The sequence below is a fragment of the Bubalus kerabau genome, chromosome 23 (assembly GCF_029407905.1).
Source record: "Bubalus kerabau isolate K-KA32 ecotype Philippines breed swamp buffalo chromosome 23, PCC_UOA_SB_1v2, whole genome shotgun sequence".
NCBI classification, from domain to species: domain Eukaryota; kingdom Metazoa; phylum Chordata; class Mammalia; order Artiodactyla; family Bovidae; genus Bubalus; species Bubalus kerabau.
Genome location: NC_073646.1, coordinates 15,826,618 through 15,850,797, shown reverse-complemented (window position 1 = coordinate 15,850,797; position 24,180 = coordinate 15,826,618). Strand labels below are relative to the sequence as shown.

Genomic DNA, 24,180 nt, shown 5'->3' with positions numbered 1-24,180 from the left:
GCCCTCCTTTTCTTTGATCCCCCCCTTCACTTAGGGCCCATTGGTCCTTGTCTTGGTTGTATTTTGGAGGGGAGGGCAGCATTGGTGCCAACAGGACCTTCAAGACTGGTTCAGGGCTCATAGTAGGGTTCGGCTGATTTGGTCAACCAGCCAGTTTGCCCTGCTTACGGATTGGTCCCTCTTTGATGTCCTTTATAATGAAGGACAGCCACTTGCGATGGTTCCCACACTGCCTCTAGCAATTGTAGGATCTCTTCTTTGTTTTTGTTTTCTGTTCCCCCAGCTGTTACAGTCCCCTTTCCTTGTAGATGACCCCATGCTCATGCAAGGGAGCAAAGGCATGTTTAGAGTCTGTGTAGATGTTCACTCTTCTCCTTCGGGTGCACCTCAGCGCTTGGACAAGTGCCCATAATTCAGCCCTCTGTGCTGACCAGCCTTGTGGCAAGGGCTCTGCTCTTATTGCATCTGTAGCAGTTGTTACCGCACATCCCACCTTTCATTGTCCCTCCTGGACCAAACTCCTTCCATCCATCCATGAACAGCTCGAGCTGGGGAACTTGGAGTGGGGTGTCTGTTAAGTTCAGTCTGCTGGAGCAGACCTCATCTACTGTCTCTTCACAATCGTGATCAGGTGGGCCGGCCTCCACGGGCAGGAAAGTGGCTGGTTTAGCACACGTATTGTCTCTAACTGGACTCTGTGGTTCTCACAGAGCAGTCCTTGATGGTGGGTCATTCTTGTGCTAGCTAGCCACTTATGCCCTTGGCTGTTCATTAGAGCAGTGACTGCATGTGGGACCTTTATATTTATATTTTGTCCCAAGGTGAGTTTGTCTGATTCTCTAATCAGGGCCACTGTTGCCGCCAGGGCCTACAGACAGGGGGGCCACCCCGATGCCACTGTGTCCAATCATTTGGATAGGTAGGCCACTGGTCACTGCCAAGGCCCTACCATCTGTGTCAGGACCCCCAGGGCCATCCATTTCTTTTCACAAACAAACAGATGGAATTCTCATGTCACGTCTGGTGGCCCTAGAGCCGGAGCACTGGTCAGCAGTCTTTTTATCTTCTTAAAGGCCTTTTCCTGCTCAGGTTTCCACTTCAGGGGTTCTTTCTCTGAGCCCACAGTAGCCTCGTATAGGGGTTTGGCTATATTGGAGAATCTTGGAATCCAGATCCGACAGAACCCAGCCACCCCAAGGAATTCTGTGACTTCTTTCTTGGTAGTTGGTTGGGGTATGGAGTGGATAGCCCATTTTCTCTCAGGCCCAAGGGCCCTGTGGCCTTTTAAAATGACAAATCCCAGGTACTTGACAGTCTGTCTGCAGATCTGTCCCTTCTTCCAATACACTTTATAGCCCATGTCAGAGAGCAGGGTCAGTAAGGTTCGGGTACCCTTCCAGCAATCTTCCTGGCAGGAGCTGGCTAGCAATAAGTCATCTACATACTAGAGGAGGGTACAGTTCACAGTCTCACTAGGGAAGGCTGCAAGATCTGTGGCCAGTGCTTCCCCAAACAGGGTGGGTGCATTTTTGAATCCTTGCAGTGGCCATGTCCAAGTTAGCTGAGTCTTCCTGCCTGTGAGAGGGTCCTCCTACTCAAAGGCGAATATTGGTTGACTGACTGGAGCTAGACGGAGGATAAGAAAGCGTTTTTCAGGTCTAGGCAGGTAAACCAGCTCACCTGTGAAGGCACAAGGCTCAGGAGGGTGTAGGGGTTCAGCATGACAGGATGTATGGTAATGACTGCATTGTTGACAGCCCGCAGATCCTGCACCAGCGGAAACCTTTCCCTTCAGCCTTCCTGACAGGCAGGAGGGGGTGTTCCACGGCGACTGCCACTCTATCAGTATTCTTGAGTCACATAGTCCTTGAATATGTCCTTGGATTCCCAGGCGTGCCTCTCAGGGCACTGGGAACTGCCGTTGCCTAATTGGGATGGCCCCTGGTTTTAAGTCTATCATGAGTGGAGCACGCTTCTTAGCCATTCCAGGGGGTCCCCTTTCAGCGCAGACCTCAGGGAACTCTTCCAACAGACCTTTGGGGTTTATCTGGCTCTCCTCAGAGCGACAGAGTCGCTGTTTGTCCTCTCTGGGCACAGTCACAGACATCAGCAGGGCCTTTCCTTTTTCCTAGGGTGAGGCTTGCCGGTTCTCCGGGAGCAAACGTTATTTGGGCCCTGAGCTTAGTCAATAGGTCCCTTCCCAGCCGAGGTATGGGACACTCTGGCAAGTACAGGAACTCGTAAGTCACTAGATGACCGCCTAGCTGGCAGTTTCAGGGCCAACAAAAGGGACAGGCAGTCTGTGTTCCAGTGGCTCCCATAATAGTTGTCTTCCATCCTGTGAGCAGGGGTCACAGGTTCAATCACCACTGACTGTTCAGTGCCAGTGTCCCATAAATGTCATTGGTTGGTCCCCTATCACCATTTTGACCATGGGCTCCTGGGGACCTAGGAGCAAGGAGCCTGGTCTCCCCTAGTCTGAGTCTGCCCTGGCCAGTCCAATGAGATCGTCATGGACTGCTGGCTCGGGCCTGTATTTTCCTCCACTGGGTGAAGTTCCCTTTCCTGGTGGGGCTCCCATCTCCTTTTGACATGGGCATAGATTCTTCCAGCGCCTGGCCTCTTCGCAGTAGGCACACTGATGCTGCCATAGCGGTGGTCTTCTCTGCATCCTCCCTTTGCGTGGTGGGGCCAGGCGTCTACTGGGGTCTGGGTTTCCCAGTGCCGCTGCTAACAGGGACACCTGTTTCACTCATTTGTTGGCTGCCCACCAGGCTTCACGGTCTCAGTTCACAAAAACTTTTAATTCGCCACTTCCAATAACTGAGCGGAGATCATTCCAGCGAAGCCTTCAAGTTTCTAGAGTTTTTGGTGGATGTCGGTGTAGGATTGGGCCACAAAGACAGCATGGACCATTCACTGGTTTTCAGCTGCTTCGAGGTCAAAAGGAGTGTAGGTCCAGAAGACCTCACATAAACTCTCACAGAAATCTGTTGGTGACTCATTGGTTTCTGGATTACCATGGTGGTTTTTGACATGTTGGTTGGCTTCTTGGCCCTGGCCTGGAGCCCATGGAGAAAGGCATTACAGTATTGATTCAAGACGTTCTGGCCAGCTTGGGTGTTGAAGTTCCATTCTGGTCTTATCTCTGGGGCCGAGTCTTGGGACCATCTCTCAACATCAAGAGTGGTAGCTGCGGCCTGCCCTTGGAGACACTTTCATGCTTCTTTCAGAAAGTGTCTCCTTTTTTCAGTGCTGAAGAGAGTTAGAAGGAGTTGACAAATGTCATCCCAGGTTGACTGGTAGGTTTGGAAGATTGGCTAGAGAAGATCGATCATGGCTTGAGATTTTTCAGAGTATGCAGGAATATGATGTCTCCAGTTTAGGAGGTCGGTTGTGCTGAAAGGCTGGTAATAGGGGATGGAGCAGCTGGGCTAGGTGGAACTATCATTATTTACCTCTGGGCTCTGTGTTTCCCACAGAGACATTTGGAGTTCTGCAGTCAACTGAGCAGGTTGCTGGGATGTACGAAACCGCCTCCGCATCGGCTGGGGGCTTGGGACTTGTGGTGGCTAAGGACACAGAAGGAGGGGGCTGTCCAGCAGGTGATGAGGTGGGGGCAGTGCTGGAGCTGGTGGTACCAGGGGGAGGTATGGCAGGGGCATCAGGGGGGGTCATCTTCAGGATATCCTGGGAAGATGGGCTTGATCATTCCATCCTTCTTCCCTTTCAGGGACTGGGCCACGAAAATTTACTCTGCCTCTCTCCATTTGTGCAGAACCAAACCCAGGGGGGCATATTTTGAGCAATTAAGAGCCAGGAATCAATATATGGAACTGACTGGGGTGCCCAGGGTGCCTGTGATCACTTGATATACTGCTCAGAAGGTGGGCAGGTCAAAGGTGCCCTCCGATGGCCATCCAATATCAAAGGTTGGCCACTTGAGCTCACACAAGGTGTGGAGGTTTCCAGGAGTCATCTTAACTCTGTAATCTCCTGTGAAGCCCTTTTTAAAGCTTTTTAATCATGCAACCTAGGACCATTGGCTTAGATTTTTATGATTCCATGATAGCTCGAATTAGGGCTCATCTATTGACGATGCTAAAGCCTTTGACTGTGTGGATCACAATAAACTGTGGAAAATTCTGAAAGAGATAGGAATACCAGACCACCTGACCTGCCTCTTGAGAAACCTATATGCAGGTCAGGAAGCAACAGTTAGAACTGGACATGGAACAACAGACTGGTTCCAAACAGGAAAAGGAGTACGTCAAGGTGTATATTGTCATCCTGCTTATTTAACTTATATGCAGAGTACATCATGAGAAATGCTGGATTGGAAAAAACACAAGGTGGAATCAAGATTGCCGGGAGAAATATCAATAACCTCAGATATGCAGATGACACCACCCTTATGGCAGAAAGTGAAGAGGAACTCAAAAGCCTCTTGATGAAAGTGAAAGAGGAGAGTGAAAAAGTTGGCTTAAAGCTCAACATTGAGAAAACTGCGATCATGGCATCTGGTCCCATCACTTCATGGGAAATAGATGGGGAAACAGTGGAAACAGTGTCAGACTTTATTTTTTGGGGCTCCAAAATCACTGCAGATGGTGATTGCAGCCATGAAATTAAAAGATGCTTACTCCTTGGAAGGAAACTTAAGACCAACCTAGATAGCATATTCAAAAGCAGAGACATTACTTGGCCAACAAAGGTCCGTCTAGTCAAGGCTGTGGTTTTTCCAGTAGTCATGTATGGATGTGAGAGTTGGACTGTGAAGAAAGCTGAGCGCCAAAGAATTGATGCTTTTCAACTGTGGTGTTAGAGAAAACTCTTGAGAGTCCCATGGACTACAAGGAGATCCAACCAGTCCATTCTAAAGGAGATCAGTCCTAGGAGTTCTTTGGAAGGAATGATGCTGAACCTGAAACTCCAATACTTTGGCCACCTCATGCGAAGGGTTGACTCATTGGAAAAGACTCTGATGCTGGGAGGGATTGGGGGCAGGAGGAAAAGGGGATGACAGAGGATGAGATGGCTGGATGGCATCACCGACTCGATGGACATGAGTTTGCATGAACTCCGGGAGTTGGTGATGGACAGGGAGGCCTGGCGTGCTGCAATTCATGGGGTCACAAAGAGTAGGACACGACTGAGCGACTGAACTGAACTGAACTGATGACTTGAACAATATTGCACAGGAACCTGAAATGTTGGTCCATGAATCAAGGTAAATTGGAAGTGGTTAGGCAATGGCACCCCACTCCAGTACTCTTGCCTGGAAAATCCCATGGACAGAGGAGCCTGGTAGGCTGCAGTCTATGGGGTCGCTAAGAGTTGGACACGACTGAGCGACTTTGCTTTCACTTTTCACTTTCACGCATTGGAGAAGGAAATGGCAACCCACTCCAGTGTTCTTGCCTGGAGAATCCCAGGGATGGGGGAGCCTGGTGGGCTTCCATCTATGGGGTCACACAGAGTCGGACACACTGTAGTGACTTAGCAGCAGTAGCAGCAGACAGAAGATGGCAAGAGTGAACATCGACATTTCAGAAATCAGTGAACTAAAATGGACTGCAAAGGGTGAATTTAATTCAGATGACCATTATATCTACTACTGTGGGCAAAAATCCCTGAGAAGAAAGGGAGTAGCCCTCATAGTCAACAAAAGAGTCTGAAATGCAATACTTGGGTGCAGTCTCAAAAATGACAGAATGATCTCTTGTTCATTACCAAGGCAAACCATTCAATATCACAGCAATCCCAGTCTATGCCCGCACTACTAATGCCAAAGAAGCTGAAGGTGAACAGTTCTATGACGACCAACAAGACCTTCTAGAACTAACACCAAAAAATAGATGTCCTTTTCATCACAGGGGACTGGAATGCAAAAGTAAGAAGTCAAGAGATACCTGGAATAACAGGCAAGTTAGGCCTTGGAATACAAAATGAAGCAGGGCAAAGGCTAACAGAGTTTTGCCAAGAGAACACACTGGTCATAGCAAACACGCTCTTTTAACAACACAAGAGATAACTCTACACATGGATGTCACCAGATGGTCAATACAAAATCAGACTGATTGCATTCTTTGCAGCCAAAGATGAAGAAGCTCTATACAGTCAGCAAAAACAAGACCGGGAGCTGACTATGGCTCAGATTATGAACTGCTTATTGCCAAATTCAGACTTAAATTGAAGAAAGTACGGTAAACCACTAGACAATTTAGATATGACCTAAATCAAATCACTTATGATTATACAGTCAGATCAGATCAGATCAGATCAGTCAATCAGTCATGTCCGACTCTTTGTGACCCCATGAATCACAGCACGCCAGGCATCCCTGTCCATCACCAACTCCCGGAATTCACTCAGACTCACGTCCATTGAGTCAGTGATGCCATCCAGCCATCTCATCCTCTGGCGTCCCCTTCTCCTCCTGCCCCCAATCCCTCCCAGCATCAGAGTCTTTTCCAATGAGTCAACTCTTCGCATGAGGTGGCCAAAGTACTGGAGTTTCAGCTTTAGCATCATTCCTTCCAAAGAAATCCCAGGGCTGATCTCCTTCAGAATGGACTGGTTGGATCTCCTTGCAGTCCAAGGGACTCTCAAGAGTCTTCTCCAACACCACAGTTGAAAAGCATCAATTCTTCGGCGCTCAGCCTTCTTCATAGTCCAACTCTCACATCCATACGTGACCACAGGAAAAACCATAGCCTTGACTAGACGGACCTTTGTTGGCCAAGTAATGTCTCTGCTTTTGAATATGCTATCTAAGTTGGTCATAACTTTCCTTCCAAGGAGCAAGCATCTTTTAATTTCATGGCTGCAGTCTTCATCTGTAGTGATTTTGGAGCCCAGAAAAATCCGCTGGATCATGGAAACAGCGAGAGAGTTCCAGAAAAACATCTATTTCTGCTTTATTGATTATACAGTAGAAGTGACAAATAGATTCCAGGGATTAGAACTGATAGAGTGCCTGAAGAACTATGGACAGAGGTTCATGACATTGTCCCTAGAGAAGGAAATGGCAACCCACTCTGGTATTCTTGCCTGGAGAATTCCACGGACAGAAAAGCCTGGCTAGCTATACTCCATAGGATCCCAAAGAGTCAGACACGACTGAGCGATTAACACTTCACTTCACTTCACTCGTGACATTGTACAGGAGGCAGTGATCAAGACCATCCCCAAGAAAAACAAATGCAAAAAGGCAAAATGGTTGTCTAAGGAGGACTTACAAAATGTTGAGAAAACAAAAGAAACTAAAGGCAAAGGAGAAAAGGAAAGATATACCCATCTGAATGCAGAGTTCCAAAGAATAGCAAGGAGAGATAAGAAAGCCTTCGTCATTGATCAATGCAAAGAAATAGAGGAAAACAATAGAATGGGAAAGACTAGAGATCTCTTCAAGAAAATTGGAGATAACAAGGGAATATTTCATGCAAAGATGGGCACAATAAAGGACAGAAATGGTATGGACCTAAGAGAAGCAGAGGATATTAAGAAGAGGTGGCAAAAATACATAGAAGAACTATACAAAAATTATCTTCATGATCCAGATAATCACGATGGTGTGATCACTCACTTAGAGCCAGACATCCTGGAGTCCAAAGTCAAGTGGGCCCTCAGTTCAGTTCAGTAGCTCATTTGTGTCCGACTCTTTGCAACCCCATGAATCATAGCACGCCAGGCCTCCCTGTCCATCACCAACTCCCGGAGTTCACTCAGACTCACGTCCATCGAGTCAGTGATGCCATCCAGCCATCTCATCCTCTGTTGTCCCCTTCTCCTCCTGCCCCCAATCCCTCCCAGCATCAGAGCCTTTTCCAATGAGTCAACTCTTCACATGAGGTGGCCAAAGTACTGGAGTTTCAGCTTTAGCATCATTCCTTCCAAAGAAATCCCAGGGCTGATCTCCTTCAGAATGGACTGATTGGATCTCCTTGCAGTCCAAGGGACTCTCAAGAGTCTTCTCCAACACCACAGTTCAAAAGCATCAATTCTTTGGCGCTCAGCTTTCTTCACAGTCCAACTCTCACATCCATACATGACCACAGAAAAAAAGCATAGCCTTGACTAGACGGACCTTTGTTGGCCAAGTAATGTCTCTGCTTTTGAATATGCTATCTAGGTTGGTCATAACTTTCCTTCCAAGGAGTAAGCATCTTTTAATTTCATGGCTGCAGTCACCGTCTGCAGTGATTTTAGGAAGCATCATTATGAACAAAACTAGTAGAGGTGATAGAATTCCAGCTGAGCTATTTCAAGTCCTAAAAGATGATGCTGTTAAAGTGCTGCACTCTATATGCCAGCAAATTTGGAAAACTCAGCAGTAGCCACACGACAGGAAAAGGTCAGTTTTCATTCCTATCCCAAATAAAGGAAATGCCATAGAATTTTCAAACTACCACACAATTGCACTCATCTCACACACTAGCAAAGTAACACTCAAAATTCTCCAAGCCAGGCTTCAACAGTATGTGAACCGAGAACTTACAGATGTTCAAGCTGGATTTAGAAAAGGCAGAGGAACCAGAAATTGCCAACATCCGTTGGATCATAGCAAAAGCAAGAGAGTTCCAGAAAAACATCTATTGCTTTATTGACTATATCAAAGCCTTTGAGTGTGTGAATCACAACAAACTGTGGAAAATTCTGAAAGAGATGGGAATACCAGACCACCTGACCTGCCTCCTTAGAAATCTGTACACAGTTCAAGAAGCAACAGTTAGAACTGGATGTAGAACAACGGATCGGTTCCAAATTGGGAAAGGAGTACATCAAGGCTGTGTATTGTCACCTTGCTTAGTTAACTTATATGCAGAGTATAGCATGTGAAATGCCAGGCTGGATGAAACACAAGCAGGAATCAAGATTGTGGAAGAAATATCAATAACCTCAGATATGCAGATGACACCACCCTTATGGCAGAAAGTGAAGAGGAACTAAAGAGCCTCTTGATGAAAGTGAAAGAGGAGAGTGAAAAAGCTGGCTTAAAATTCAACATTCAAAACCAAAGATCAAGGCATTGGGTCCCATCACTTCAAGGCAAATAGGGAAACATCTGTTTGGGGAAACAATGGAAACAGTGACAGAGTTTATTTTCTAGGGCTTCAAAATCCAATGGTGACTGCAGCCATGAAATTAAAAGATGTTTGCTCGTTGGAAGAAAATCTATGACCAACCTAGACAGCACATTAAAAAGCAGTGACATTACTTTGCCAACAAAGGTCCATCTACTCAAAGCTATGTTTTCTCCAGTAGTCATGTATGGATGTGAGAGTCGGACCATAAAGAAAGCTGAGCGCCAAAGAATTGATGTTTTTGAACTGTGGTGCTGGAGAAGACTCTTGAGAGTCCCTTGGACAACAAGGAGATCCAAGCAGTCCATCCTAAAGGAAATCAGTCCTGAATGTTCATTGGAAGGACTGATACTGAATCTGAAGCTCCAATACTTGGGCCACCTGATGGGACGCACCTGATATGAAGATCTGTTGCTTCTCCCACTGACCCACTATTACTCATGCAAATAAATCCATTTTGTCAGAATCAAATCCTTCACACTTCTACATGTTCTGAATTGCTGCCCCACTCTGTGTGAACTAGGAGATGGCGATGATCAGTTCTGACAGTGCTTGTGAGTCAAATTGGAGTTATAGTGATTACTAGAGTAAGTAGTAATATCCTGGTATACACACCCCTTCATAACATGACTTTGCTGCTCTTCCCTTTAAATCGTGGAGTCTATTTCTCCACCTTGAATCTGAGCTGGCCACATGATTTGCTTGGACCAATAAAATTTCACAGAAGGACTGTTCTAGGATTTGGAGCATCTGCCTTCTCCCTCTTGAAAGGCTACCCTGCGTTGAGTGCAACTTGCATTGTGCATTCGAGGCACCTCACTGCGGCACCGTCGCCTGGCCCCGTACCTTCCCTTTCTCAGCCTAAAACATAAGACAGAAAATCCAGAGGGGAGAGCCGGATCCTTTGAGCTGGAGTCCTCGAGGTAGGAGATAGATAGGCTCCGTGTTGGACATTTACAATCAACCAGCCTCCTCTTTGCGTTTCCTGAGGCAAGAGATAGGTGGGCTCCAGTTGAGGAATTTACAACCAGACCCCATTTGCTCAACAGAAACAGGGTAAATAGCCAGTCTTTATCTTTTGTCACCCTGTTTATTTAACTTATATGCAGAGTACATCATGAGAAACGATGGACTGGAAGAAACACAAACTGGAATCAAGATTGCCGGGAGAAATATCAATAACCTCAGATATGCAGATGACACCACTCTTATGGCAGCAAGTGAAGAGGAACTCAAAAGCCTCTTGATGAAAGTGAAAGTGGAGAGTGAAAAAGTTGGCTTAAAGCTCAACATTCAGAAAACGAAGACCATGGCATCCAGTCCCACCACTTCATGGGAAATAGATGGGGAAACAGTGGAAGCAGTGTCAGACTTTATTTTTCTGGGCTCCAAAATCACTACAGATGGTGACTGCAGCCATGAAATTAAAAGACGCTTACTCCTTGGAAGGAAAGTTATGACCAACCTAGATAGCATATTCAAAAGCAGAGACATTACTTGGCCAACAAAGCTTCGTCTAGTCAAGGCTGTGCTTTTTCCTGTGGTCATGTATGGATGTGAGAGTTGGACTGTGAAGAAGGCTGAGCGCAGAAGAATTGATGCTTTTGAACTGTGGTGTTGGAGAAGACTCTTGAGAGTCCCTTGGACTGCAAGGAGATCCAGCCAGTCCATTCTGAAGGAGATCAGCCCTGGGATTTCTTTGGAAAGAATGATGCTAAAGCTGAAACTCCAGTACTTTGGCCACCTCATGCGAAGAGTTGACTCATTGGAAAAGACTCTGATGCTGGGAGGGATTGGGGGCAGGAGGAGAAGGGGACGACAGAGGATGAGATGGCTGGATGGCATCACTGACTCGATGGACGTGAGTCTGAGTGAACTCCGGGAGTTGGTAATGGCAGGGAGGCCTGGCGTGCTGCGATTCATGGGGTCACAAAGAGTCGGACACGACTGAGCGACTGATCTGATCTGATCTTTTGTTAACACCTCAAGGGAATAATCAAGGCAAGGACAAAGAGGGGGAAAGACCCTTCTGAGTAAAAGATAAGGGAGACACTACACACAAGCAGAAAGGCTCATTGGAGTCAAAAGTCGGAGGATAATTCCAGGCTGTAATGAGTCTTGCTCCTCCCAGAAGCCTTCACTTTGAGATCCCTCTTGGCTGAGAGGTGTGTGTGCACTTTAGAAGAGGGCCCCACGGTAGGTCAAGTGAGGAAAAAGAAACCAGATAACTGGCCTGAAGGAAGACAAAGACCCAGAAGAACTGCCTTGTATAAACGACTTAACCCCCTCTTTACTGCACTCCTCCTCACAAGGAGGGACACACACACCCTTTTGTTGCAGGAAGGAGGACCCTTTCCAGGGCCCCAAACTGGGCTCTTATCTAACACTCAGAAATGAATTGTCCGAGGAGACACATGTGCTAACAAACCAAGAGACTTTATCGGGAAAGGGCACCCAGGTGGAGAACAGTAGGGCAAGGGAACCCAGGAGAACTGCTCTGCCTTGTGGCTCGCAGTCTCAGGTTTTATGGTGATAGGATTAGTTTCCGGGTGGTCTTTGGCCAATCATTCTAATTCAGAGTCTTTCCTGGTGGTGTAAGCATCACTCAGCCAAGATGGATGCTAGCGAGAGGGATTCTGGGAAGTGGACGGACACGCGGTGTCTCCTTTAGACCTTTCCTGAACTCTTCCGGTTGGTGGTGGCTTATTAGTTCCATATTCCTTATCAGGATCTCTTGTCATAAAACAACTCATGCAAATGGTTACTATGGTGCCTGGCCAGGGTGGGTGGTTTCAATCAGTGTGCTTCCCCTAACACTTTTTTTATGCGTGTGCATCTCTGCCTTGCTTCTATCTCAACTAAACAAACTGTCTCTCTATGTGCTGTCCTGCTTGTTCTGCTCTGTCTCTAACAATAAACTTTGTACCTGCACTGACAGTTTCTGCCTCCGTGATAAGTGCATTTTTCACTGGGGGCAAAGATCCAGGGAAAATTAGCTTCTAGCCTCTAGCCCTTGCTGGTTTGGTGGCTAAGATTCCTAGTTTTCATCCAGGCTACCCAGATTTAATTCCTGAGCAGGGAATTAAGACATCGCTTCATGCCACTATTGTCTGCTGCCTCAATGACATCATTCCGACTGGTGTCTCCCTTTCCTGTGCAGGTGGGGCTGCTCGATGATGCTCTTACAGGGGACCAGCTGCTGCTTGCTCTTTCCCTTCCTGCAGAGATCCATAATTACTGGGCTTCACCTGTTGAGTCTCCTTAAGCAACATAAGTATGTATTTTTAAGTGAGAAAACAATTCATTAGGAAGTGTCAACATCTTAGAGGAGGGAGTACCCCCAATTAATTCCAGAATCTCATTGCTTCAGCCAGGTAAGCACAGGCAAGAAGATGCTGCTTTGATCTGAATGCCATGAAGCCAAGAGAAAAAGAGCTTCAGCAGATGGTGGGGACTTGGAGCCCACGGGGAGGGGCCAGGAGGTCGGAGCACCCCCTTCTTAATCTCTCTCCATCCTTCAGCATCCCTCTGGTCCCCCTTTAGCTCAGCAGCCTTGGAATGACAGCAGGCACTGGCATTCAGGGACCACCTCCCCAGGGTCAATATTACTTTAGAGTTTCTTTTCTTTAGCTTTGGCACCTTGTTAAATATTATAAATGTGAGCTTTGAAAATGCTAGCATAGAGTTATTAATAGACATTTTGGCCCAAGACAGATAACGTATCTTAAGGTACTAGAATTCAGGTTCTAAGACAGTGATTCTCAACTCTCACATCAGAGGAAGATTTTTTTTTTTAATAATTGTATCTATTTACTTGACTGCACTGGGTCTCTGTTCCTGCACTCGGGCTTTCTCTATCAGCAGCGAGCTGGGACTACTCTTTGTTGCAGTGCACGGGCTTCTCGCTGCAGTGGCTTCTCTTGTTGTGGAGCACAGGCTCTAGAGCACACGGGCTTCAGTAATTGTGGCCTGTGAGCTCAGCAGTTGCAGCTTCCGGCTCTAGAACCCAGGCTCAATAGCTGTGTCCCACGGGCACAGCTGCTCTGCGCCATGTGGGATCTTCCTAGATCAGGAATCGAACCCATGTCTCCTGCATTGGCAGGCGGATTCTTTGCCACTGAACCACCAGGGAAGCCTGGGGGAGATTTTTTAAATTCAAGTGCCCCCATGGGTTCAGATTTAATTGGTTTGGGGTATGGATCTGCACATCAGGAATTTTTTTTAAAGCTCTTGCAGTGACTCTAATGTGCAGCCAGGATTGAAAAATCATTCTAGTTTGCCTTGCACTTTGATACATTTATAAATTACTTTAAAGATGGGTCCCAGGTCTTATCACTGCATCACCCCTGCCAAGCACAGTGCCCAGCACACAGTTTGTCACTAGTACATGTTACATGAAGAAAAATGTCACTTGATTCTTTTGTTTACCTTTTTTTTTTCATTATTTGCCTTACAAAAATCTATCCATAGATACATGTGTATGTGTGTGTGAAGGAAAGAGAGAGCACTTGTATTTCTTTATCATCTTTTGTTTTCTTGCCCTGCCCCATCCCACTGCCCCATGATCTGTAATGCCTGAAATCCCCTGCAAAGAGCCCTGCCTGTAATCTTCCATATAGTCACCATCATCATTTTATTCTAGACAAACAGGTAGACATAAATGAGCATGGGTGGTCACTGTCTGTTTTGTAGAAATAGCATCATATTATACACACCAGTTCCTTGCAGAAAGTCCTTCAAGTCACCTGCTAGAGTGTTACTTCATTCTCCATGACCAGCACTGACTAGTCCATGAGCAGATGCTCAGTAGCTTACTCCGTCATGCCACTGTGGAGAGGCACTCATGTTGCTTCCCATTTCTCCTCCGCAGAAACCACACAGCAACAAATACAAGGTCATGTAATGCTCACAACCACCCTGTGAAGCACAAATATCCATGTAGATCTTCGCATCCCCAGACAGGGAGCCGATTGTCTGGCAATCCTGCCTTAATATCCTAAAACGCCTTCTCTAGCCAAGGAGGATTATAATAAATTATATGAAATCATGCATACAGAAAGCACTTTACAATCTGCAGAAGGCTTTGTGTCAAAGTCGGGCATTCACACAGCATGGCCAGATTCTCTGGTCAGCCCCATCCACAACACAGCTCTGGCAGAAAGCTGCTCAATAGCATCATTAACAGCCCATTGATCCAATTACCTTTCTTTCTGTTCCACTTCAGAATTACAATCTCTCGTTCTCCCCGCAAGAGCCCAAATAGACTCCTGATGATCAGAGGAAGAGGGAGCTGCCATCAGGACTCACTTGATGGACCCAAATACTCATCTAATTGTGGCCTGGGATGAATTACTCTGGTTGAAACATCAGACCTCTCTTCTCCATGGGTATTTGCCATTTCCTCTGGTCTCTCAGTTTTTCTGGAGATATTCAGAGACGTAGTCAAACTTGGGTCAACCCAGGGACAACACTGGGCTGCCCTCATCATGTATTCTTGGTGTGTAGTAGGCAGTCAATAAATAACGGTTTAATTGAAAATCATGCCCAAGGGATCGGATACTGGGGCTCTAAGCAGAGCAGACTGGCTGAATAAATAGTACTCGTCCAAATTGTATCTTTGCAGCCTGGACATTGGAAGCTAGAATATGAGTCCCAAAGTAATGCATAAAATTAAAATAAACTCTAGAATAAGGCAAGGTAAGACCTTGAGTGACAGCCAAGTAGAAGGAGCCAAATACACGTTCGAAGTCCAACAGGCAGGATATGAAGGAAAGAAACAGACAGTAATAAACCACGATAGGAAGCATGCACTCACTTGACACTATGTATCGAATAACTACCATAGCCAAGCACTGTACTCAGTGTTGGTGATATGGTGGAATATAAGTCATGATTCCAGCCCTAAACTGCTCTAATGGAAGAGACCAAGACATAAACACACAATCATACCAGAGCCAAGACCAGATAGGACAGAACTGAAGCCCAAGACAGAGGTAAATCCAGTAAGACTTGGGAGTATGTGGGAAAGTACCTAAACCAACCATTGGAAGTACAGAGAGGAGGAGATGGATGAGGAAGAATGATCAAAGCTGAAGAAGTGGTGAGGGAATATTGGCAGGTAAAAGTCTATACCAGGGCTTCCCTGATAGCTCAGCTGGTAAAGAATACATCTGCAATGCAGGAGACCCCGGTTCAATTCCTGGGTCAGGAAGATCTGCTGGAGAAGGGATAGGCTACCCACACTAGTATTCTTGGACTTCTCTTGTAGCTCAGCTACTAAAGAATCTGCCCACAATGTGGGAGACCTGGATTCAATCCCTGGGTTGGGAAGATCCCCTGGAGAAGGGAAAGGCCACCCACTCAGTATTTTGGCTTGGAGAATTTCATGGACTGTATAGTCCATGGGGTTGCAAAGAGTCGGACACGATTGAGTGGCTTTCACTTTCACTTAACTTTTCAACAGTTTACACCATGAAAGCCTGTGGCCTCAGTCCCCTTGCATGACTTCAACTTTTGACTTTTCCATCTAGACTCCTAGCCAATGAAAATCTATACCATAATCATTTCTGTGGGAGTCACTGGCCCTGTGCTCCCTCACCTCCAGCCTTTGTCCATGCTGTTCCCTCTGCCTGGACAGCATGATCCCATCATCTCTCCCCATTCTGCAAAATCATTATCTCCACCTACTATCAAGGCACAGCCCAAATGCTACCTCCTCCGTGAAGCTCTTCCAAATTCTTCTACCTAGAATTAATCTCTTTCTCCCTGAATTCCAATAACACTTTGCTTGTTCCTCTCTGATAAGTACACAGCACTCTTGACATTGTATTATAATTGTTTGTGAATTTGTCTTATCTCCTCTACTAAACTATAAACTCTGCTGGGGCAGAAAACCTTGTCTTCACCACTTCATATTCCCCACAATGTGCCTTGTTCAGGGGAGGTTCTCAATACACGTTGACTAAAGACTGTGTTTACCAGATTCCAGGGGAAGGAAGAAGTTAACAGCCAGCACAGCTAGCGTCAGTGGGCCGAACCAACCTTCTAGCAACTAGAATTGGCTACTTGCTGAAATAGTGAATTTCCCATGACTGGACAGAAAGATTCTTTGTTCTTAATTTTTATTTTATATTAGAATATAGTGGATTAACAATGTTGTGTTAGTTTTAGGTGTACAGCAAAGTGATTGACATGTACACACTGCTATATTAAAACAGATAACCAACAAAGACCTACTGTCTAGCACAGGGGACTCTGCTCAATATACTATAGTAACCTAAATGGGAAAAGAAGTCGAAAAAGAATAGATACATGTATATGTATAAAAGAAAGATTCTTTAAAAACAGATGGACTGGGTGACTTCTAAGCTCATCTGACCTTTGGTTACCTTGATGGGGAATGGTTGATGAACAAGCAAAGAGAACAGAATCCCACTAACATGAAAGGGAAGTAGATGGAAGCTATCATGAACGTCACAGCACCTGGATTGGATGATAACTGCAAGGGAATTTATTAGATTATCAAGTATTTAATCAATTAAGGTAAAATAAGAGAGATTCATTATAAAGAAATGACAGTGTCAAGAACAAGGATTATAATTAACCTAATTCTGAATATCTGAGACTGATTTTACATGTTTCATCTTAATAATAGCTGATTCCCAGACCTGATTCAGTGTGTCAGGGGAGTCAAGTGGTGAGAACTTCCTAGAGCACAAATCTCACAATATCACCATACTACTTCAAACCTTCAGGGGCTACTCAGTGCCCCCAGGACCTCCTCCTCAGTCCGTAGGATATTTAGGGACCTATATAGCTTTTGCAACCTCACCTTCCACCATTCCATTGACACACACATACCAGGGGTCCCAATCTCAATTCCCGATTGGTCCGGTAGTTAAGAATCTGCATGCAATGCAGGGGATGTCAGTTTGATCCCTTGTCAGGGAACTAAGATCCCACATGCTGCAGAGTCACTAAGCCTATATACCACAACTTAAAGAGTCCCTGGGCTTCCCTGGTGGCTCAGACAGTAACAAATCCGCCTGCAATGAGGGAGACCTGGGTTCGACCCCTGGGTTGGGAAGATCCCCTGGAGGAGGGCATGGCAACCCACTCCAGTATTCTTGCCTGGAGAATCCCATGGACAGAGGAGCCTCGAGGGCTATGGTCCACGGGGTCACAAAGAATCGGACATGACTGAGCAACTAAGCACAGCACGTGCTCACTTAACCTCCACAGTCTTCTGCCTACATGATTCCTTCCCAACTCCTGTTCCTGGAATCATTCCTACTCAACCTTCAAGACTCATTCCCAGTAGCAGTGTGTTGTGGATTTCCTAGGCAAGAATATTAGAGTGGACTGGCATTTCCTTCTCCAGGGGATCTTCCCAACCCAGGGATAGAACCTGCATCTCCTACTTGGCAGGTGGATTCTTTACCACTGAGTCACCTGAAGCTCTACTCATCTACTTCTTTATATTTTCCTATGTTTTTACAATTTTTCATAAGGAACATGAAAAGCAGATTCACCACCTTCCCACACCCCTAGGATCCCCTGGACATTTTCACACACACCATGTGCTTTCACTCTCAACAGCTTTGGGCTACTGGAACCCACTTTCTCTTCATGTTCAGAGAATCGCAAGCTCCTGGGAATTTATGTCCCCCAAGAAGCAGCCCTTAGCCAATGAGTTACAGGTTCAGGGTATAAATACTCCAACTCTCTTGCCCCTGATGGGGATAAATCCAAAATATGCTGTCTCCAGATCTCCCTTGCAGATTGAGCCAAAGTTCTCTGCAACACTTTGTGTGATATCACATACTTCCTTGTGTTTTTCCTGGAAACACTTCCTAACAGAAAAGTTTAAAATGAGTCCTATTCCGAGGTTTGCTCCTGGGATCTGTGATAGCTTCTGACATGGCTTCCGATGGTCTCCATCTTCTTATGTTCACACCCTTTTGAAATCCCCTCCTCTGAGTGTGACTTGCTTCTGAGTCTAAAGGTGACGGGTGTCGCCTCCATAATTAGGTTAGACAAGATTATGACTTACATCTTCCTGGCAGACCCTGGCAGAACCCATTTTGCATGCTTCGATAAAGCAAGACCCATGCAGCAAGGAAATGAGGGTGGCCTCTGGCCAACATCCAGCAAAGAACTCAGTGCTGCCAACAACCAGAGAGTGAGCTTGGAAATAATCATCTTTGGTCGAGACTGCATTTGAGACCAGGGGCCAACACTTGATTGCAGCCTTGTGCAAAGCCATGAAGCAGAGGATCCCGCTAACTCACAGCCAGACTCTCGATCCACAAAAACAATGAGATAAAAAATTTGTGTTGACTTTAGCTTCAGGGTTTTGGGGTGATTTGTTATGTGGCCTTTCTGGTGGCTTAGAGGGTAAAGAATCTACCTGCAATGCAGAAGGCCTGGGTTTGATCCCTGGCTTGGGAAGATCCCCTGGAGAAGGAAATGGCAACCCATTCCAATATTCTTGCCTGGAGAATCCTATGGACAGAGGAGCCTGGCTGGCTACAGTCCATAGCGTTACAAAGAGTCAGACTGAATGACTAACACTTTCACTTTACATAGGATCTCAACATAAGAAAACATGTAGTAAAGTTACCTGTGAACAACATGGGTCTGAATTGCACGAGTCCACTTATTTTTTTCACTAAATACACAACACAGAACTACATGATTGGCAGTTGGCTGACTCCTCAGACAGGGAGGACCAACTGTAAAGTTCTATGTGGATTTTCAACTGTTCAGGGATCAGCCTGCCTAACCCCTGCATTGCTCAAGGGGCAACTGTACTTCTAAAATTAGAAAATATTCCAACACAGACACCTTTTCCAAAAAGCTGTTTCTGAATCTCCAGGCCAGAGTCTTTGTGTCTCCTCTGTCAGGGTTCCCATAGCCCTGAACTTGCCTCTCCCGCCTCTCCCCTACTCATCCCCTTGTGGGCAATCCTTTGGGAGCGAAAAGGCTGACATATATTCTTTTAATCTCATCACCGAAGCATAGTATCTGGTATAGATTAGATGCTTCATGAATGTTTATTAAAGTAAATTAATTTATTTGTTAACTGTTTCCACTATGAGATTTTGGTCAAATGTCTCCCTACCCTCCATCGTTCTCCAGATGCCAAATCAAGGGGACAGCTGGCCTTCGGTGCTCAGCAAGATCTCCGCTCTCTGCCTCCTCTATGTCAGTTTAAGCAGCTTCTTCTTGTCCATCACCAGGGTGCATATCAATTTCGCATTGACACTTCATCCCATCTGTTCGATTATCTGTTGGACGGTCACTCACTGCCACTTCAGAGCAACAGGGAATTCACTCTTCCTTTCATACCTCTCTGGGAAGCCCAGGGAAATTATCTCTGATTGATGCAATTTCTTCTTTTGGTCCTAATGACAAAATTATATAAAAATTCAGTCCTACTTTGCACCACACTTGGGAGAAATCTGCTCAGCTTTTGTCTGCCAACCACAACAAAAACTTGATTAACCAGGACTCAGTGCACAGTCTTTTGTTGTCGTTGTTTGTGTAGATTTGTCCCCTGGTCAGCTGAGGGACAAAACTGAAAATGCCATTTATTTCCTCCCTTATTACTTGGAAAAAGAATCAATATGTTAGCCCATATTGCTGTTCACTGTAAATGAATCCCCCCAAAGAAACTGTGTCTCTCTGAGAGAGATGAGTATCCCACAGCCCAGAGGAATAAAGATGGTATTAGAAACTAGGCTGAATCAGCAGAGGTCTTTGAACTGTGGAATTTTTATTTAAAAAATTATTTGTTATCATCATATTCCTGGTCTTTGCCCTTTTCCTCAAAGCAGAGTTATTTAAGGTTATTTGAGAATGGTTATTTGAGGGTTCCAAATTCTTGAATTCCAACTCATATAAATTCTATTCTAATTAATACGGTAAAGACTTTTTTACAATGTCTAAATCCAAGCTTATGAAATTGATGTCTTATATTCTACCTATCCAATGGGTGCTGGTAGCCTCCTGAGTATCTTGGATCGTATTCCCCTTCCCTCTGAGACACATGGAAGTCTTATTCAGTCCCTTCCCAAGGTGTATGGAAATGGATCCTTTCAGCTTTAGGGAAGGAAGAAGAAGCTGGCATGGGAATTTGGTACCTTAACCAAAATGCAACCCCATTTCAAGGAAAAGGAATTGTAAAGGAAGGAAACAGACTACTAAGCCCTGACTCTGTGCCAGGCACCAGAGTAAGAATGCATTTTTTACTCCTGATCATAGCTTCAGAGGCCTTAATTTGATTTGGCCCTTGTCTGCCTTTTTGACCACATCTCTTCCCAGGCCCCCCACAACCCTTCCCAGGGTATGGCCATGCTGGGCCTTTCCTTTCTAGAGCATGTCAAGCTCTTTCTCTGTCTGTTCCCTCTGCCAGAAATGCTCTTCTCCTGATCTTGGTGGGGCTCACTCCTTATCAGCCCTCATTTCCCAATTCAGTGTCATCTCAGAGAGGTCCACCCTAGCTAAGTTGCCCGCCTTCCATGCCCAGCCAATCTCTATCATGTTCCTTAACTATATTTACTTCATAGATCATCATCGCCATTTTCAGTTAACTTAATTATTGTCTGCCTCCTCATGAGAATATAAACTTCATGAAGACAAGGGACTTTCCTGTTTTACTACTGTGAGACCCACAAGCCAGTACCTGTCTGCCATGTCATAGAAGCTCGATCAATATTTGTGGAATGAATGAATAAACAACTTTCTTTTTTTTTTTTTTTTGAGCATTAGATGTTAGATTTATTGAACACAAGTAAAATAACTATGCAAAATATGAACAAGCCTTGAAAATTTGAACAAGAATAAACAACTTTCTTTCCAGTCCTCCCAGGATAAATATTCTTAGGATTCCCCACTTACAGATGAGGAAGTTGAGGTTCTGAGCACTTAAGGAAACTACAAGTTTACACAGCTAGTGGGTGAGAGCCAGGCTTCTGACCACAGACCTGTCTAACTCCAGAGCCTAAGTTCTCCATCACTACTAGCTACTGTGTGGGAAGATGAGATTATGTTTTAATCAATTATTTTCCAACTTCTGTTCATTAAAAATGTCTGAGCAGCTGTGATGAGAAAAGAAAAAGTCTTTTTATCAGCCCACAATCATGAGTATGTCATGCCAGGGATATGTCTTCAAATCAAATACTGCTATTTTCTCAAATATCTGGATTGAATGAAATTTCGAGAAATCATTGTGTCTGTGCTTTTCAGATGCACCTCCTGTCTGCAAGACCCTCTCAACAGGCAGGTGAGGTGCAGGCAGCAGAATGGGGGAATGCAGATATCTGTCTAGGATGGTTGGAGAAGGGAGGATTTGAGGAACCTGTAGTAGATGCGGGCTGTCTGCCCCCACCCCAAAGCTTCTCACCAAAGTGGCCACCCACCCAGCATGGAAGCAACAGTGCAAACTCATGGGACTTGAGTCCTGCAGCCCCAATGGGGGTCATTTCCTGTGACCCTCTCCTTTTAGTAACACCCCTGCTTATACTCCCATCTTCAGTTAACACTCACCCAGCATCCCATCCTCTGTTTTCCTTCTTGTTTTCAAGCTCAAAGCTCAAAAGCCTCATAAGAAAGGATTGAATTTTACTTCCCCGGATCTTGAACCTTGGTTGTCTTAAAGAAGGGCCTGCATGCCACACCCTCATCTGCCAGTCCTTCCTGAAGGGTGACTGATTTAGGAAAGGCTCCAACCCAGCTCTGGAGCCCCAAACGACAGATCCAGCTGTGGACATCCCTACCCTCGTTCCACTTACAAGAAAAAAAAAAAAAAGAAGCCACCTCATCACAACACTGTATAGAAAACCTTCGGGAGGTGGCCTGACAGTCGGGAGGTGCTCACCACCCTGAGACTGGCCACGGAATCAGAGAGGGAAGCCGTAGTTCAAAGGCAAAACTTGCACGGTCTTGTCATTCCTATTTTTTCTCACTTTAAGTCTTTTTTATTAAGAGAATCATAATGTTCTCATCTGCATGACACTTTCCATCTTTAAACATTAACTAATTAATTGACTGAAGTGGTATCTTGGGAGCATTCATCATCTCTCCCATTAGCCAGAGAGCCAGGCAACTGTCTATAAAAGCAGTTGAACATTCAGTGGAGGCTTTGTTTTTCTGCTTCCCTTCCCAGGAGTGTGTGTGTGTGTGTGTGTGTGTGTGTCTGTGAGTGTCTCTGTGTCTGAATGCGTAATGGGAAAAGTCAAAAGAGAGGATTTTGCTTCCACCAACTGCTCTCAAAATCTACCTCTGGGAGACATGGAATTTCAATTGTGAAATAATCAGTCTTGGAAACTGTCCTGTCCTCCAGGAAAAGGAAAAATAAGTAGTTTAACAGCAATTGCCCTTCAAAACAATTACTAATTATAATGTCTATAAAGAAAAATACCCTAGATACCATTACTCCTAATAAAACCTGGCAAATCTATAGAAAGGAATTAGCTGGCATGTCTAAAATCTGACGGGAGAACTCTTGGGAGTGGGTCAGAAGCGGGGCATGCTCCAACCAGCTTATAAACCCAAATCCAAAGCTTTAGAAAGCTTACCACCTGGGGCAAGAGCCTTTCAGCAAATTGGGAAGATTAACACATGCCTCAAGGAAATCAAGCCAGGACAATTAAGAGATGAGAACCCAAGTTATTCTTCCTGACCTTCCCTGCACTCTCTCCCATCCCAGCTTTCTTCCCTGCCCTCTCATCTCCACCTCAAGCAGTTGCCATGGTGCCTGGGATTCCACTGTGAGTCATGCCCTACCGCAGGGCACTGCCCTGTCCCCGAGGGCCGCTGAAAAATGCAGAGATGCCTGGGAAGGGTTATATCACATCCCTAAGGCTTGAAATGAACATGACTGTCAGATGCCATCTGTTTGGAACAAAATATTCTGTGGGAGAAGGATACTGGAAATATAGAACAGTCTTTTGGACTCTGTGGGAGAGGGAGAGGGTGGGATGATTTGGGAGAATGGCATTGAAACATATATAATATCATATATGAAATGAATCGCCAGTCCAAGTTCAATGCAGGATACAGGATGCTTGGGACTGGTGCACTGGGATGACCTAGAGGGATGGTACGGGGAGGGAGGTGGGAGGGGGGTTCAGGATGGGGAACACGTGTACACCCGTGGCGGATTCATGTTGATGTATGGCAAAACCAATACAATATTGTAAAGTAATTAGCCTCCAATTAAAATAAATAAATTTATATTTTTTAAAAAATAAAAAAGAAAGAAAAGCACCCCCCAAGAAAAGAACTGGCTGGCAGCAGTGAAGATGGACAAATGGACAGAGTCAGTCTGGTTTCAAGTCCTCCACCACTTAACCTATGATGAAACCTGACTCAGGTCATTTGAACCCTGATCCTCAGGTCTCAGACCCTCATCTGTAAAATGTGAGGAGGGGAAAGCGTGTGAGAAATCTAGTGTTTCAGGCCATGTTCAGCTGCAGACCACAGAAACCACTTCTGCTACTTTAAGCAGAAAGGAAGGTATCAGCAGGTATAAGCTGCCTTAGAGAACCAGGTGTGTGCATGCTGAGTCACTTCAGTCGTGTCCAACTCTTTGTGAGTCGTGTCCGACTCTTTGTGACCCTATGGACTGCAGCCCGCCAGGCTCCTCTGTCCGTGGAATCCCTCAGGCAAGAATACTGGAATCGGCTGCCATGCCCTCTTCCAGGATTCTCCCAACTCAGGGACTGAACCCAGGTCTCCTGGATTCTCCCGACCCAGGGACTGAACCCAGGTCTCCTGCAGTGCAGGTAGATTCTTTACCGCTGAGCAACTGGAGAAGCCCAGAGAACCAGGGGAAGCACTCAAATAGTTGGAGCTTCCAAGAACAACCCCCAGCCTCCCAAATCTCCCTATCCCTGTGATGATTGGGAAAATGACCACCATTGCTGCAAGAAGTTACAGACTCAGAAAGCTAATGACTACAGAACCACTTTGACTGTGCAGTGATTCACCCACAAAGGTGGACTGAATTATGCCCTTCTCCCCTCTAACTCAGTTCTGAATTCAAGACTCAAGGAATGTATTTGATTTGAAAAACCGGAAATCATATCCA

At 45.6% G+C, this 24,180-nt stretch overlaps 1 long non-coding RNA gene across 1 annotated transcript; it reads left to right on the top strand.

The window, feature by feature from the left end:
- The first annotated feature begins 11,682 nt into the window (after window positions 1-11,682).
- Window positions 11,683-21,851, top strand: LOC129637608 (uncharacterized). Its single transcript, XR_008707546.1, has 4 exons — window positions 11,683-11,777; window positions 12,247-12,460; window positions 14,311-14,473; window positions 21,674-21,851. It is a non-coding gene; the product is annotated as an uncharacterized LOC129637608 (long non-coding RNA).
- Window positions 21,852-24,180: the final 2,329 nt, after the last annotated feature.